An 18,212-nucleotide genomic window follows, 5' to 3' on the forward strand; every position below is an offset into this window, starting at 1 on the left:
AGATATTCTTTCTTGTGATTTCATCTGTGGAGCAGCACGTTATCACTCAATTTGTCTGTATTCCCAACAACCAAGCACATTATACATTCACGAAAAGTGGCTAAATCGCCTGTTCGGCGTCGTATAAACCGCGCCGGTGCACTATACCTTCATTTGAGCGTGAGGGGCAATCATTGGTGTACGTGCAAGTTTTGTCATTGTTTCTTATTTCTAGACGATAACGTGCATCTTTACCTTTATATACACTTTTTCTTAATTGTCTTTATTCCACGTACCTATTCGCGCAAGCCTAATTGCCTTTATTCGACTTATTCCCGCAAGCCTATAAAGGCGTGTGGTAACACTATAAGGTATCGTCCGATGTAGCTCACAGTGTTGGGCTGTATACGGTGCATGTACGGGCCAGTAAGTGTATCTGAGAGAGAGCCGATAAATAGGCGTCCAAAGTTTGTGAGGGGCAGGATCGGCGCCGAGGCGAGCGGCTTCATCTTTCCACGAAGTTAATAAACTGCGGTCAGCTACAACGCTGCGAATACAGGTTAAAAATGCATCACCACTGCTTCGTTGGCGTTCGGAATGCAGCCGTATTCGCTGGTCGGCAGCCTATGTTCCAGAAGTCGAATCAAGTATATGAACACGTCGACTGGCACGCTGATAAGCACTGCCGCGCTGTTCCAAAGCAGGAACATCTCGGTGGGCAGCAAGAGTTCCTGCAAGCGAGCCGCGCCCAGTCTTACACCGCTTCTACAGGATAACGTAAATATAGTATCAGGTCACAATATCAAGCAGTTACAGAGACGCTGATAAACAACAACAACAACAACAACAACCACACTAGAGATGACGTGATATACTGATACTCGAAAGACTTGTGCACCTTTTGCGAGACCGATTGTGTGCGGAATGTGGTCTCAGCAATATTGGCGGGGCGAGATGCGAGGCTCGATAACGCTGTGTGCTTACGCGAGGCCTATCAGTGGCCGGATTCGCGAAAACGTTCTTACGCTAAAACTGGTCGTAGAAGCAGGTGTCAGTCAATTGTGGTGTTGGACATTTCATTAGCGAAGGCGGTTGGCCGAGGGCACTTACGTACGAAAAGCTTTGTGAATTCGGCCCCCAGTTTCTGATGTGGCGAGGGATCTTCGCAACGTCACATCGCTGTTGACTGGCAGGTCATGGACCAAGTTGCGTAGAAACGTTAAAGACATAGCACGTGCGCCGTTTCTGTCTTACCTTACTTACTGCGATCGCAAGCACGAAAATACTTTTAAAAAGTTAACATCATAATTGGCAGCCACTGCAGCTTCAGTTCCCACCACATCGAAGGTTTGCTTTGCCGCATCTTATATCACCAGCAAGGTTTGGTTGACAAAATGCGTCTCTTTAAAGAACCCCTCATCAGGCGTTGTAAACTGACAAGCGCAGTGCATGGATAACGCGCTGACGATGGTGTACGCGCAAAGTGTCAAATCGTTGCACGACGCGAAGACAAGTGAAATCTCAAGCGAAAGCCTGTCTGCCCTTCCTCTCAAGGGAGGCACGCCTCTGGCCGGAGATTCAAGGTCACATGTATAACCGCCTCTATGTAAGACGCACTGCCTCCAACGTCCCAGATTATGGCACGTTGCTTCGGTAAATCGTCCAATGCAGAGCGTGCAATCACGCCACTGGAAGTGCGCTGCGATGCAAAAGAAAGGATGATAAAGAAAAAAAAACGGACAAGTTTGCACTCGGTCGTGCTAAGGTCAGGCACAGCGAAACTGTCGATCATCAAGTCTTACTGGCTGCTACTGCTAGGTATTAACTTGGTTGCTGCTAGGTCTTAATTTGGTTTAACTTAACTACGCATGTAGGGAAGGTATTCTCGAGCGATCATTTTCGTAGGTACCTTCCCTTTCGCGACATTTCGCGTGACTAGAGCTGGACGCGTCGGCGCCTACGAGCGACAGGTTCCTGGCATGCCACAAACGCAGGCAGGCTAGCCAAGGTTGGCAAAGTGCCAAGAACGCTGTTGCTTGCCAACGCCGGACGCGTTGGAGGCTAGCCGCTCGATATCTAGCGAAAGTTGACATGACTAGGCGCCACCACTTTTATGGCAAACTCCGAGGCCAAGTGCATGCACACTGGGCGAAAGCTATGCACAGTGTACGTGCGGCGAGCAGCAGACTTCACACCAGGTTAACGTCCCGGCGCATGCGCAGTAGCGCGCAGCTGGCGGGAGCTCGGCGGAGCCGTGTCTGTGTCCGGCGAAGCGAGCGCGCACCTGAGCCGGTGGTTACTAGGCAACGCGAGGTGACGTCATCGCTACTGATTCGGCGCATGCGCGGCTAGGCGAGGTTGGGCCAGATGGTGCGCAGCTGTCGCTTGGTTGTTGCTAGGCAACGGCGCGGAATTTTCTGCGGACTTCGGACATTTCTTCCCTAGCTTCGCTGCTAAAAGCCAAAATTAGGGCAAGGCTCGTGACGTGAACGTGACGTGTTCCCTCAGCTATGCCATGGAAGAAGACAGAGAGGGAATGTTAAATAATGGGGTTTTACGTGGCAAAACCATGATCTGATTATGAGGCACGCCGAACTCCGGAATAATTTGGACCACCTGGGGTTACCTAACGTGCACCTAAATCTAAGTACACGGGTGTTTTCGCATTTCGCCCCCATCGAAATGCGGCCGCCGTGTCCGGGATTTGATCCAGAAAGGAATGTCACTTGCGGATAGAGGCAAAGGGAGAGAGAGTGTATATGTTGGCAGTGAAGCTTGCATCCTGGAAGGATGGCTTAGCGACATTTCTGTTTTTCCTATCTCTTCTAATAATGAATCGGGGGAAAAAATGGGAAAACAATTTTCAAGGTAGAACGCTCCCCAGACGTCGCTTTACAACTTACTGTGTGTAATAAATATTTTCATATGGGATCTGGTGATGAGCCCTCCAATACTGTATCCCTATTTTCAGCGTTCTCGGACCCGTATAGATACGCGGCTCCCGCGCCATCGCAGTAAGAGGGACGCGCACCGTCCATACAATTTCCCGATACAAGAGGGGGATGAGACGACATTCCCGATTACATTATTTCTTGTCTAAGACCCCGTAGTCATGGCCATCTTGAATTCTCAATATATGCGGCCACCACAAGACGCCGAGCAAACAACGTCGTGTCGTGGGATGCGGTGCAACAGGCGTACTTAATCCTTATTCCTTATTCGCTGAGCGTAACTATGTGGCTTACAACTAGCTTATCTATTTGTTGTATTTTTTCCTCAACAATAGAATTGCACTTCCGGTATATAGCTCGGTTTAACAGCTTGAAATGTTTGTTAGTTTATTTTTTTTTCAGCTTCCGGTTTTAAACGTGTATGGTCGAATGCTGTCTAGCAAGCTCAGTCCGTCAAGCCTACTGTGACTTTTGCAGGACTGTATACTGTATGTATACTGCTCAGCCTCTGCTCATGCACTAGTATACAATTATTGTACATGCATCATTTCCCAGTATATAATATCACGCGTGTTCTCTGATCATTCTAACAGAACCTTTCGAAATTCCCGTGGTTGGTCTGAAGGGTACTTTCTTTATTTTCAACTACCTCGGCGATACTTTCAAGGACGGCGATCTTTATACGCAATTGTGCTCATTATATTAGGGAGAACAGAGTGGGGCTTTATTGACAGCATGCAAATGCTACAACCGACCGGGTGCAAATTATTCAGTGAAGGGGAGTTACTCGTAGTTCGGAGCCGACGTACCGCACTCAGGGTGAAAAATACGGCGATGGCCGAGAAGCATTTGAAACAGGCGTGGGTGGCCTTTAGGAATAGGAGGAGGATCGTCAACACTGAAAGAGACGCAGAGAAACAGAAAGAGAGAGTGTGTGAGGATGTAGGAGTTACTGCACACTTTTGCCTAGGCAAAACGGAAGAGCAAATCGTAACAAACGATAGAAACCAATGCGCGAGTAGGCCGCAACCTATGAAGTCTATAGTCCTTAAATCAATGCCAGAAGCAAGGAATTAAGCTACGGATATGGTGTTGGCATAGCTGCGGTTCGTTGACCCCAGCTCAACCAGAGACTTACTATTAGCCCTCTTCTCCCACTTCATAACTTAATAACCTAGCTTCGTCTATCCTATAAGCTAAGGTAGGATCATCATCATCAGCCTGTATTTATGTCCACTGCAGGACGAAGGCCTCTCCCTGCGATCTCCAATTACCGCATCTAACCCTAACCAACTCAACTACACGCACACAAACAAAAAAAAGAAGAAAAGCAAACGTAACACAATATTTTGGCCGATGGGATGTACTATGCAATGTAGCTTTTGCAGATTTTAGCACCAAATCGTGGCGACATTATAACAGAACCTGAGGCGCGTCTCCATAAGGTTCTCACTTGCACATATAGGATCTGAATAGGCGGTGAAGCTCGCAAGTTGCGCGGAGCTGTTTATTGCAGCAGCGATGTATTTGAAGGGAGGGGCATCAGTAAACCCTACGGTGCGCACTCAAAATTTTAACGCCCTTAAAGATGCAAATCAATTTGTCAAGCACCCTTATGTGTCTAAATACAAATAAAAGCACCCTTAAGGAAGGGCGTTTGACTGAAGTACAAACGAAATGACAGAGAAATCTTGCCCTCAGCTCGTCATACTTTTCACTCTTTATTAGGATTACTACACATCGGCATCAAAGGACAAACAATTCGTCCTTGAATAGGTTATGAGAAGAACGCCAGCTATCTTTATCTGCACTCAAGACCGCTGGGAATATTCAGCTGGGAACTCCAGCTGTCGCTTCCTTAGTTCAAGGAAACGCATGTGCCACCGTCTCATAATGGCTTCCTCCCCGTGTTCTTCCAGCTGCCCTGCGAGGTAATACTACAAGGCTTGCTCGTTGAGGTTGGCGGCGGGCTTCTGCTAATCAGCGGCACCGCCACAAAACATACAAGGTGACCGTTAGCCCTCGCTTTCTTTCCACAAGGGAAGCACTCATGCGAAAGAAACGTTGCATCTACCAAGTGCCAGACTGCCGTAGTTACTGAGCACTGAAACATGGCGTGATGCGCCGTCACCTTTCTGCCACAGTTGGGGCAGCTGTTATTTGGAACCCAGCGTGCGCGATAATAAATAATCCCCCCCCCCCTTTCCAAATCCAGTCCATCTCCCACACCTCGTCAGGAACGCGATGTGCAATGTTTCAAGCATGTATCGTGTCGTGAATAATAAAGGTTTTAAGACTTGTCAAAGAGAATTATTTCAGCGAATGAAAACCCGCTACCCGTAACGTACTAAGGTGTCCACGAAAAATAAATGGCATAAATGAGCTGAAAAGTGCCCGTGTAAACGCATTCATAAGAAAAAATAAAGAGAAACGTAAAAAAGGTTTGTTTATTTTTTGTAGATCTCGTTCACTTTTAAAAGTGCAGTCTCGCAAGATTCCTTTTTTGTGTGTGTGTTTTTTTCAGACTGACCTCTACTGCAGACACAAGTGTAAATGACTCAACTCACGATCCGTGCAGGACGAAGACGCGTCGGAATCAGGAGGCGAAGGTATGGAGCCAAGCAGTATGGCCTCCACGATTTCGATCGTGCCTATGCACTGCAGCGGGAGATGAAGAAAACGCTGTGAAAGGCGTGCTGCAGGCTGTACGAAGCGCTTAGGCTGCACGAAGCATTCGTACAGTGTGTCTCACACTGGATCACGAAAAAGCAAGGCGCAGTAAGCAGGACTTCAGTGTACCAAGAAAGGGAAAAAAAGTACCGTCTACTGAATTTACTTTCGAGTTAAAGGAGTACTCGCGTGACATTTTTTTTCGGTTTTTTTACTTTTAATTTTATGTTTCAAATGCAGGTCCTTGACCTCAAAATCTCAGAAGAAATGTTGGTGAGCTTCAGTGTATTCTAAACTTATTAAGGCGAAAGCCTTAGGTGGCTACGTTGGCGGTTCCCTTGGCGTGAACTTGGCGGTGACCTTGCAGTGACCTTGACGAAACTATGCCGTGACGAAAAATATCCGGAGTCGCAAAACGTAAAAACATCTCTAAAAATGTTCGGATTGACGTGACATTTCTCAGAGAGGTTTCTCTAAACATAATAAATTAGTTGCCTTGAAAAGAACATTTGGTAAATTTCGGCCTGGGTGGGAATCGAGACCGGGCCTCCGCGGTGCGGAGGCCCGGTCTCGATTCAAGCACTTTAGGAATAGTTACGTCATCTTCAGCTGCACTTGAACGTTGAGTAGACCTGGCTTTTTTAGCAGCTTCCTATCAAAAAATTCAAGCACCTTAGGAATAGTTACGTCATCTTCAGCTGCACTTGAACGTTGAGTACACCTGGCTTTTCAGACCCGCTCTAAGGACAATGAGAGTGCTGGCACCTGCTTGTTCTAACGTGCTAGCATTCTTAGGTTACTTCATGTACTTTTTGGAGGTAACATATATATGTTTGTATCTATGTATCTACCTATATTTGCATCTAACCTTTTCCCGCCTACCTGGCTCACTGGGTGGTCCGTAAGTAATAAGTGATGCTGGTTAACTGATGCTGGGCTTGTGCCACTCAGTATGTGTTCCAAGGACAATTCGGTATGCGTATGTTTCTCTAGAGCCGCTGGGTATGTGGCACTGGGTATGTGCGGCCCTTCAATCAACCTCTTTGACACCAACCTGGATATTTATCACTCTTAAATGAGCCTCTTTGACGCCAAATTAGGTTACTGGGTATCACAACGTCAACAAACAACACCTACGTAGATGTTGACTGAAGTTTACTGTGTTGTTTTTTTTTTTTTTATAGCGAAGTTGTATATAGTTAGGCCATGTCCTTGGTCCGCGATCAAAAACTATCATCAGCAATGGCTCGAGCGTTGTCGTCTTCCTCCACAGCTAGTTGGGCGCAACCGCGCGAACGCGCTCGTGCCTCTTCTGCTCGCGCATTCGTCGTCATCGTCGTCTTCCACAGCCGGCTTCGTTCCACATCTGCTCGAACGTGGGACCGTATAGCACACGCGCGCATGCGCGCAAGGTCATACGTTCGAGCAGACGAAGTTGCGGTCTCATTTTAGCTCCGCCTTCGCCAGGCTGCGAGTGGTTCGTACGCTCGAACAGCGATTTTCCGGGGAACGACGTTGAGAGCAGCGGCCAGCGTCATCGGCTCTGCGCCATCTCCGATGTCGTCGTCGCGGCAACGGAGGCGCGCGAGAGTTCGACGGTGCCTACACGCGGTTCAAGAGAGACTTTCACAACCGTAACTGGGGATCGAGTTGTACAGTTTGTGATCGGCTGTGGTTCGACAACGACCAGTGGCGTAGCCAGAAATTTTGTACGGGGGGGGGGGGGGGGGGGGGCTCAGGTTGCAGCGTGGCCTCCTCCTTATAGAATGTGTCGAGGGATTAAATACAGGAATAATAACTGCATTGCCATTGCCAATGCCATTGTTTATGAGATGCTGCAAAGGAATTATTGAACGCTATGCACTATGAATACAAGTATGTATTTTTTCATAAAAAATGTATTCGTATGTCCCCAAATTCTCGCAGCAATAACTGATATCAATGCTACCGCATTTTTTGTCTAATAAGTAGGGAAAATATCACGCGAACTTTAGAACTATATATCAGTTCAAAACCAGCAACGCAGTAAATTCAGGTGATATGAAAAACGTAAAGGCCATGAAATTAACAAGTTGAGGATAAATATTTTGATGAGTCTATGTCATTCAAGAACCTTGTTTACATTTTTGTACATATGCAACGGCCAGGGAAGAACCTCAATGACGCTGTCCTTCGTTGCAATGGATTGCGCAGGAGCAGCTGTTACTGGTCGTGTATTGTAATTACATCGAGATTATAGTCGCAACAGTGAGTGCATATAAAAAGCAGGAGTTCTGCAAAATACACATTAGAAATGCAAAGATAGAATGGAATATACAAATGCGAAGATACAACTTGATAAAGGGCAAAAAAAGTGTCACTGGAAACAAGTTCACTGCTTGTATACACAAAAACTCGCAACAAGATATTTAAATGTACGTATAAGTCTCCAATAAATCTACGTATCTAAGCAAACGTCACTGTATATAATGCGTCAAACAAGATGAATAAACATGTTGCTCAGTCACAGATAGTAAACTATATGCATAGTTAGACAGGCGATCCAGGCAAGAACAATACTATGATAGCAGAAATCGTGATATGTACTTGGGCCATGCTGCGGTCGCGACAGCGTCATATGGGTAGAATAATAGAGGAAGGTGCAGAAATCAGTACGAAAATGTGCATTTTAGCTGCCTGCACAGCGGCAACAATTATTCTGCACCCGAAATCAAAGAAGGCTATTGCTTTGTTTCAAAAAAGAAGTAAAAGCAGGTAGCCAAAAAAAGGAAAGAATAGGACGAATGAAAGCCACAGATGCTGCGGCAAGTTCTGCTACCCTATATCCGAGTGTGTTTGTTGGGAAACGCTGTGTGCGCCGGGATTTCAATGAGCAAGGCCAGTCAAAATTGGTTATTGATGTCATCGCAATTTTCGTATTCGTATGATAATTTTGATCATGCATGCTAACTGTTACTATAAATGGTGAAAATTTATGCGGTTTTAAAAGATAATGAACAGGCATATGTTTTCATAATTACGAGTTTATGGACCTGAAGGAAGAGAGCTTTTACTTGGATTGATTTTTGCTGCTTCGCTATCTAAAGGACAAACTTCACTGGGCGGGGAAGTTTAGTGAAGCGGTCAATGACTTCGGACACGTTGACGCTGACGTCTCTGTGGGCGTATAAATGATTCAGCCTAACCATGCGTTCCTCAGGCATTGCAGAGCGCAAGAAGTTTTTTTAGTAATCTCACGTTTGAAAATATTTGCTCTGCGCTGGCAGTGGTCACGAGAAGGGTGACTAGAATCTTCAGCAGTTTGTACACATTTACATAGAACCTCCAGTTGCAATGAAAGAGGGCATCTATTCCGGTGCTAAAACCTAAATACACTTCTTCGATGTCGTTGGCATCCTTGTTTAGGTACCTTGCACAAACAGTAAGTTTTTCGATTGCAGCAATATGCGTCGTTTCGTCAGCAAGTACGAAGAATCAGCCTGCAGAGTTTACTTTTGCATCTAGGCTTTCTTTGATAATTTCACCACAAATTTCTATAATTTGGTTTTGTACATCTGGGTTTAAATGCGAGGCATTACTCGGGCAACTTGCCAAATGGTTCTTCAGATATGTATCTCCACAAACAGCTCGCATGCGAAGAAGCGCTGTGAAAATACCACTATTAAATTTCCAGCCGGGACTTTGCTTTAATCCATAGGACCACTGTCCCTATGGCCACGGAGATCCAGACTTTGTCGCCCGCAAAAAAGAACTGTCTCAATAATAGGCCGCTATAACTTTCTTCTGTTTTCTCTTATTTTACTTTGCCTGCCCTCGTCCAGCTGATCGATCACATTGGGCGCGCTTCCTGAAAATGTTTGGAAAAATTTATCAGCTGCCAGCTGACAGTGCGCAGAAGTGATACAACGAAATCCAGCCCGATTTCGCAATATTCGCGCCGAAATGTGTTTTAGAGCGTGAAAAAGACATTGTAGACAAAATTGCGAATGAGTCCCTGCGCCGTTGATTGTTTTGGTGGGCGCGGGGAAAAAATTGCGGGGGGGGGGGGGGGGGGGGGCTGAAACCCCACAAGTCCCCCCCCCTCCCCCCCCCCCCCCCGGCTACGCCCCTGACAACGACCTCTTCGAAATCAACGGGACACGGGCGGAAGAGCGACGGCACAAGGCGGTGGACGTGTTGACTCGGTGCTTTCCCGGCGAGAAGGACGCTGCGAGGCTTCGAGTATGCAGTACTTGCAAGGACGCTCTCGTAAAGGTAGCGTGCCTCGTTTCAGCACTACGAAAGGGTACGTGTATCCTCCCCTGGCCTCCGCACTTGCTCAAGCTTAACGCCGCGCCTTCCGTTCATGTGCATGCGGTGACTCACGCACGGCAGCGGAAAATTTGGCATCAAAGGGCAAGTGTTTAACGTAGCGATCGACGTGCAGATGACGGTGCATAGTTTGCCGCGTGGGTACGGTGGCTAGATGGGTAGGTGTGCCGACCGAGCGTAGTTCACCACTTCTCCGCATCATGACGCAAAATTGGCGCTGCGGACAGTAGAAAGGTTCAGCGGCGCGCTACGGTGGCTGCGCTGTGTAGACGAGCTGCGTGTCTGATAGTATCGCTTGCCTCTGATTGTATCTTTGAAGTGCGCGTTATAATACCGTTCTGAGCAGTGTAGGCCAAGCCAGAATGAGGAACTTGTTGTTGTCGTCTAGTCAGAAAAAACGAAATGCTGAAGTAAATTTTCTAGCTTGGCGATTGGTCACATTTATTGGTACAAATGCGGCGCTCCAGCCCATTGCATTAAATACGTAGATGCATTTTTTTCCATGCATAACACAATACTGCAGTGGTTTTATACGGTATATGGAAACGTGTTTACGTGAAATTTAGTAATTTCTTATGTTTCAATTGCGAGAAATCTAGCTATTATGTTTATTGCTGCCTCAGTTACGGTATTTAAGTTGTTACGAGACGAATTGTGTTGGTAAGTGCACATGGTTCACTGTTTGGTTCCAATAAAATAAAGCAATACGTCTTGGGCTACATTCAAGAATATATTTAAAATACAAGAAACGCTCTCATAACTTTAGTCAGCAGATGCACCAACATAAATAGCCTAGCGCGCCAGCAACGTCTCAACGTTGGTCCACCACATCATAACATTAATTTATTCACAGCACACGCCTCCGCTTCAGGTGATTCTTCTTCTCCCTGTTGCTTTCACGCCCCATGTTCTTGTCCTTGACAAGAAAGTAAAGGAGCATAATTGAATAGAATTTCACAACATCTTTTGTTAGCTCTTTCTTGTGCCGCTCACAGCCGATCATATTCGGAGGATTCAGCTGCAGAAAGGATGCAAAGTCGGCGATACTGTTCCTTCGTAACTCATATTTAAACTGAAGCACAGCTTGAAGGCGTTTTCGAGCGATGCTACCAGTTTTTTAGTGCTTCAGAAGGGAGCAACAGCCCTGACCTACTCATTCTGTTGAATTCAGTAATGTCCCTGAGCAATCGCAGCACTTGGTTCTTTGCAGGAACTTTCTTGCTACATAGCCTGCTATATAGAATATAAGCATCGAGTCACTTTTCTTTTCCCTGTAGCAGCGCAGCGCTGCTCGATGTCGCAGGCGCTGAGCACCTCATGTGCGGCTTGCAAATTTCCAATGTCGAGGAGCTCATCGACGTACGCTTTTCGGTGTACGGCTTGCTCATAAACTTCGCCGATACTGAGCAAGCTACTGAGCAGCCCGGGGCGAACATTTCCGCTGTCAGACAGCGGAACAATTCCGCTGTCTTTCTCACAAATTTAGAGCCCGACTTGCAGTTTGGAACGAAGCAGTAGGTCTCCTTGGTGGTCTTCTTTGGTGGAGCAACGCCGCCGCTAATCTCGCCGGTCATCTTTCCTACCTGGAACATTCCACATCGCTTAGGAACTTACAAACAGTACGAGAGATGCGGAGCTCTTCACCTTTGAAACTGACACGAACAGATGACATACAACTATTCCAATACGGGCTTTATTTTTTTTGCTCGCCGCCAGTCCGCCAGCCCCCTGTAGCAGACGACGCGCGCCGCTGAACCTTTCTACTGTCCGCAGCGCCAATTTTGCGTCATGATGCGGAGAAGCGGTGAACTACGCTCCAGAAGCGGCGGTCGGCACACCTACCCATCTAGCCACCGTAGCGTGGGATTGCCGACCACGCCGCCATTGAGGTCCAGATCAAACGTCAACTCCCGTCGAAGCCGACGTACAAGAGGGGACTGGTTAAGAGGTTCAACAGTGCGTCACCGATCCCAAGGTGCCAACGACCACGAGTCGCTCGTGTTTGGACTTGACCTTCGCCAAGAGCATGTCCATCGTCGTCACCAAACCCTTGGCCGTCTACCATAGCGACCACAAAGCAATAGTGACTTCGGTGAAAAAATAAACAACACCATAACATTTATGTATCTCTGTGTTGTACATTTAGATATACCATCTATACAGCTTCGCTGGTCATCCACCTTCACAGAGTGGAATGGCTCATTAATTTTAAGTGCGACGCACTTTAGGGGCCCGGGCTGTCGGCGTGCAATGTGATCTCATGTCGTTGTGGTCACGCGCAATAACAGGGCCAAAACAAGTCCAGAATTGATCAAAATCAGTTCAAAATAAACTATCATGATTCAGAATAATATAAAAAATGTGAATAATCAAGCATTAAGCGCATTAATTAGCAGAAACTCTTGAAAACCTTCAAAATCTTGTAATGTGATCTCATGTCGTCATGGCCACGCACAAAAATAAGTTCTCAAAACGGAGTCAAAACATGTGCAGAATTGATCAAAACCGGTTCAAAATAAACATGATTCAGAATAATATACAGGATAGGAGTAATCAAGCATTAAGTACATTAATTAGCAGAAACTCTTGAAAACCTTCAAAATCTTGTAATGTGATCTCATGTCGTCATGGCCACGCACAAAAATAAGTTCTCAAAACGAAGTCAAAACATGTGCAGAATTGATCCAAACCGGTTCAAAATAAAGATGATTCAGAGTAATATACAGGATAGGAATAATCAAGCATTAAGCGCATTAATTAGCAGAAACTCGGGAAAACCGTTTTCCAAACGTCAGTCTGGTACCAGCATAGCGCAAGAGAGGGCGCCACCACCCCACAAGCACTCGATTCCTCCTCACTCCAGCGCTACTCCTGCACCCGATCAGCGCGCGCCGTGTGGCAAGAGAGAAGGAACCTTTTCGCGGCGATCTCGTGGGCGCTGCCATGTTTGATTACGTGGTGACGCGTCCATTGCTGGCCTCAACTGCCTCCGTGTTTACAATGGATGTGTATGACGCCGGTGCGGCTTAGCAAACTCTGTTTCGGCAGATATTGTAGACGGTGACTGGGTGGACGACACGAAGCTTTGGCCACGGCGTCAGAAAACATGCAAAGCGTTTTCGAAGCTTATTAAGCTACGTCCAAACGGCGCGAGCAGCGTATACGGTGTTTGCTCTAAAAGCGGGGCTAAATATGTACTCCAAGATATCCAAACTTTCTGCTCATGAATTGAGTCAGGATTATCGTGTTTTGTTCGTCATTCTTTATTTGGCAAATAATTTGAAGCAGCGGCTCTGTCATGTTTCTGACTCGGTAAAGTTCCTCGGTGCGGTCACTATATGTGATGAGTTTCTGCCAAATCGCTCGCGGGTGTGCTCAGTTCCGTTGGATGTGTTGTTGCTGCGCACAAGGCTTTAAACGTAGCTGTTCTGTACATTGTAATATCTTGTAGCAAAGACCTATTATCGCTAATAACTCGCTTACTCTTATGGACCTTCACGGAACATTCAGCTTTGACCATTTGTGCACTATCGGTGTAGTACCGTCATTTATTGTGTGTATATAATGCGCATATATTCAACTGGGCGCCCATATTCGTGACACGTTGGCGAAAGAGTGGGCGTAAGTTTTCGTGCCAGTTGGGGTAGATGTGTGTAGGATACTGTGCGCGAAACCTACTATGACAGGCAGAGGCGCTATCCATTTATAATTGTTTAACGAGCGGTACTCACTCTTGCCGACATTTCGGGGCTGAAGCCCTTTCTTTGAAGGTTAGCGATACAACGCTGGCGGATGAGCGAATTTCTGTATCCTCGAGGAAAGCCGTACATCTCGAAGTACGGGAAACACGCACGGACAGTTGCAGCAGTCGTCCGCGAACTTGGCCACACAGATTCATTACATTCCTTAATATGCCAGTCACTATTTTTGCAACCAATTACTGCACACGTCTTCAATCCACATGATTCAATCAGCATGATTGGAGCGCAGTGCGTTAGCGAATACTCAGTTGCGTTCCCGACAGCTGATCGCACAGAAGCAAGGTAGAAGCGGTAATGGTTTCGTATTCGTGCGCGGTCACTGAGGCGACGTATGGCGCGCTGCCGGATGCGCCATCTCGTTTCTCTAGAACATATTGCTCCGCGAAAAGGGTCAATAAGCAATTGGCGCGCTCCGGAACTTCGTTTGTGCCATGGATGCCGAGCTGCAGGTGCGCATAGAGCGACAACGCTGGCGAACCTGGCGCATTGCTTCGCACTTCCCCAGGTTTCACGTTAGTCGAGCTGCATTAGCGCTGTATTTGAACTACACAAGCGCAGGATTTTTTTCCAGTAACATCGCTACACTATAGCGTTATTGCTTGTAGGATATCGATCGTGTGCTCGCAGCTGGAAGTACGTAAAATGAATAAATCCTTACCATGAACACTGCCATGGCAATGCGAACAGTAGTAGTGTTCGGACCTAAGGGCAATACACAGACGTTACTTACGTTATCCATTTACACATCCCGAACAATGTCGAACAATATTTTACGTTCTTTCTGATATAAGGTATCCAGGCCTTACGTACATAACGTGGAAGCTAAGGAATAGTTGACAGTCACATTATCGTACGCTAAAGAGGATGAAAGCGAAAGACTGTAAGCTCACGAGACATTAAATTATTTTGACACTCTCATTCGATTGCATTACTTCGTTTTACTTTTTCTCCCTTTACTTTTCCTTTCTTCACTGTAGGTTTAGGTAGTTCATCTTTCGAAGACGTACTTTCCATCATGTGACACAGCGCGTTCAGTAGGACGAGATTTTATACGTGGTGCCACGTCATTGCACGGGCTTTTTCCATGACGCACCTAACCGAACGTACACGTAGACACCGTATGACGGGTCGCGGTAGACATGACAGACACATAATTGACGTATGAGTCACTTTTTTCACCTTAAATTCGCGTTAATTCACATTTGATTAACCCTTACATTCACATTTCATTTCATTTTCATTTCATTTTATTTGGGCCCATTTACAAGCAAATGGAGGGGGCCAAGGTAAAAGCCTTGCACAAAGGCCTAACACTTAAAACACTGAATTCACATTGAGACTTGCCACCTCTAATCATTTATCATGCCGTTTAATGTGTCTGAGACGTCACTTGATTTTTTTTTGAGCGGCTTCCTAGCTTGTACGATCTTGGTTTTCTAGAGCGTAATAAACACGGGAAGCCGTGGCATTCAGCACTATCAGTGCAGTCTAACGGTGGCGCCGAAATGTCTCGCGCATGCTCAATGGCGACTTGAATTTTGGTGCCCGAACGCCGGACGGTTGTCGGATTTTTCGACCCATGAGCCATCTGAGGCTTTCGCCTTGAGAAACTGCAGCAGCGTTTTGAATCGGTCTGGTTATCGAGAACAGCGCTGCGTGTGTCCATTCTGGTCTTCGTCTTGTTTTTCCACCCGTTTCCTTGAAGTTCCGTAGATAGTTTGGGTACTGCGCGTGCACAGCAAACACCAACACCACTTCTTGTATTCGCTGACGGTTCATTAGTTTACGTATGCAAGCGCGTTATCCTTAAATTGTTCTAGAATGGCCTGTCATTTAGGTGTATGGACACCGGACGCACAAGCTTTCCATGGTCACAGCAACGCCAGGTCACATAGCCTAGCGAGCGGAGGAATCATGCAGTAAACTTTGCGCGTTCACAATTAATACTCTCTAACCAGCGTTGATATCAAGGCAAGCGTTTTCATGTTCTGCATATTATATATACAGGGTGTTTCAGCGAACACTTTCAAAAATTCTTAAAGGTTGCCTGTGGCAGATAGCACAATTCTAGCTCATGAGCTGGTCTACTCGAAGAGGCGGACATTACTTGCACAAGAAGTTGAAATGCATAATCAAATAATTAACAAAAATAACTAATTAAGTTTTGAACTATTTACCTGATGGCCCATATTGCAATTTACAAATTGTAGCCGTGGAGTTCGCAAGACCCGACTTGGAACGAATTCTCGAGATGACACCAATTTTGAGATATTAATACCCGAACTTTGCGGAGAAATGCATTGGCATTCCAGTTCGTTTCTTAACAAAACGTCCCTTTATGCATTGAAGCACAAAATTAGCTGGAACGCCAATGCATTTCTCCGCACAGTTCCGGAATTAATATCTCGAAACTGGTGTCATCCTGAGAATTAATTCCAAGTGGATCCGCCTTGCGATCTCCACGGCTACAATTTGTAAATTTGCAATATGGGCCATCAGGTAGTTAGTTAAAACATAATTCGTGAATTATTGTTAATTAGTCAATTATGCATTTCAATTTTTTTGTGCGCGTAATGTCCGCCTCATCGAGTAGACCAGCTCATTAACTAGAATTGGGTTATCTGCCACAGGCAACCTTAAATAAATTTTGAAAGTGTTCGTTGAAATACCCTGTATGTATATATGACGTATATGTGTAAATGTGCATGCCATATGTGGTCGAACGCTGCGTGTAACGCTGCTGTGATAAGCTTATCAGCTTCAAGCAAGCCATGAAACGGGCGCGCGTCTATTGCTTTTCCGAACGGCGTCTCATTTGAGTCCTATAGCCCAAGCGGCTGGCATCAGCAGCTCTTGCACGAATCCGAAATAGCCGGAAAGTCTTCTAGCCAGCGCCCGGTGCCCATATGCGTTGAGTTTCGCGGTGGGCACAACACCCGTGTCTCGAGTGAACTCGACTAAAATTTAATTCCCGCTATACATTTCAGCGCCGATGCGCCAAAATTATGTGCGGCCAGCTCTTAACATTACGTAGAGGAATGTCAGCAAATAGGAATGAAACCAGATAAACGAAAACACGAGGAAGACACAGAAAGATACCAACACCCTTCTTGTACCTTTGTCTGTGCCTTTCTCATTGTTATTTCCTGGATTTCTTTCTGTTTGCTTGCATTTTCCTGCGTAATAAGTTCCATGCACAAATTTACCCGACCAACCACGATAATGCACAGTTGACCTAAGTTAGTTTTCTATCCTTTAAATTTTGCTGAAATAGATGGAGCGGTGACGTTTTTCGAGCAGTTTTCAAGGAATGCAAATACCCAAGGAGCCATGTGTCAGCGCTACCAAACACCTCCGAATACCAACAGACATCGCATTAATACATTAACCGGATGGAGTGACGTAAAATGACAGAACTAATCAGCTTTCTCACGCTAAACTACACCGGGCACTTTGCTACTCGAGATCAATCATGCAACCTATGCGTCTCCTCTTACGCATTAGCCAAGAGGATAAAGGGATCTTTCTCACTATCGTTGCCAAACTTAACCGAAGACAGGATTAATAATTAAATAAACGTAAACACTTTACCAACACTGCCTCACCTCGAACTGACCGTGCCTCATATCAGACGATTTTTAATGCGTTAGCATTAGGAGTGTCAAAGCGGGGAAAAAAAAGTGTGTCTAAGAAGTGTGGAGAGCCGGTCACGTTGTAGAAGTAGAGGGGATGGGAGAACTTAGAAAAGTGTGTATGTGGATATACCGGGTATTTCAGCGAACACTTTCAAAAGTTTTTAAAGGTTGCCTGTGTCCGATAGCACAATTGTAGTTCGTAAGCTGGTCTACTCGAACAGGCGGACAATACTTGCGCAAAAAAATTGAAATGCATAACCGAATAATTAAATAGAATTCACTAATTAGGTTTTTAGCTAATTACCTTACGGACGGACGGTCCCTATTGCAATTTACAAATTCTAGACACGGAGTCGGCAAGGCGGATCCGCTTGGAATGAATTCTCAGGTTGACACCAGGTTCGAGATATTGATTCCCAAACTTTGCGGAGAAATGCATTGGCGTTCCAGTTACTTTTGTGCTTCATTGCATAAAACAACGTGTTGTTAAGAAAGCGGCGCAATCAGAAGGAGTCTATTTTGCGTGTATATGCGGGCTTCTTTCACGTTCGGAAATACACTTTTATGTAGCACGTACTGAGCAACAGAAAGCTGTATCGGGAGTTTCTCATGTTGGGCTACAATTTTCTCATTGACACTTTTAATCTAATTATAATAATTGAGAAGTTGAATAATTAATTAAGACTAATTGTGGAATTAGGCGGAATGCAGACAAATAATATCAGCATCTCCAAGTGACGGCAAACAACATTACCTTGGTTCGGTCCAGCTACGTGGCCATTTGCATACTTTGAAATTTTGGCCCAAGTTACGTGAAACACCCTGTATTCTCGTTTGCCTTCTAAGGTGCCGTTTTAGAGACCCCCTTACGTTGTCGGCTCACATTTGCTCGTATAGAACAATGT

Source organism: Dermacentor silvarum, chromosome 4 (genome assembly GCF_013339745.2).
Source record: "Dermacentor silvarum isolate Dsil-2018 chromosome 4, BIME_Dsil_1.4, whole genome shotgun sequence".
Classification (NCBI taxonomy): domain Eukaryota; kingdom Metazoa; phylum Arthropoda; class Arachnida; order Ixodida; family Ixodidae; genus Dermacentor; species Dermacentor silvarum.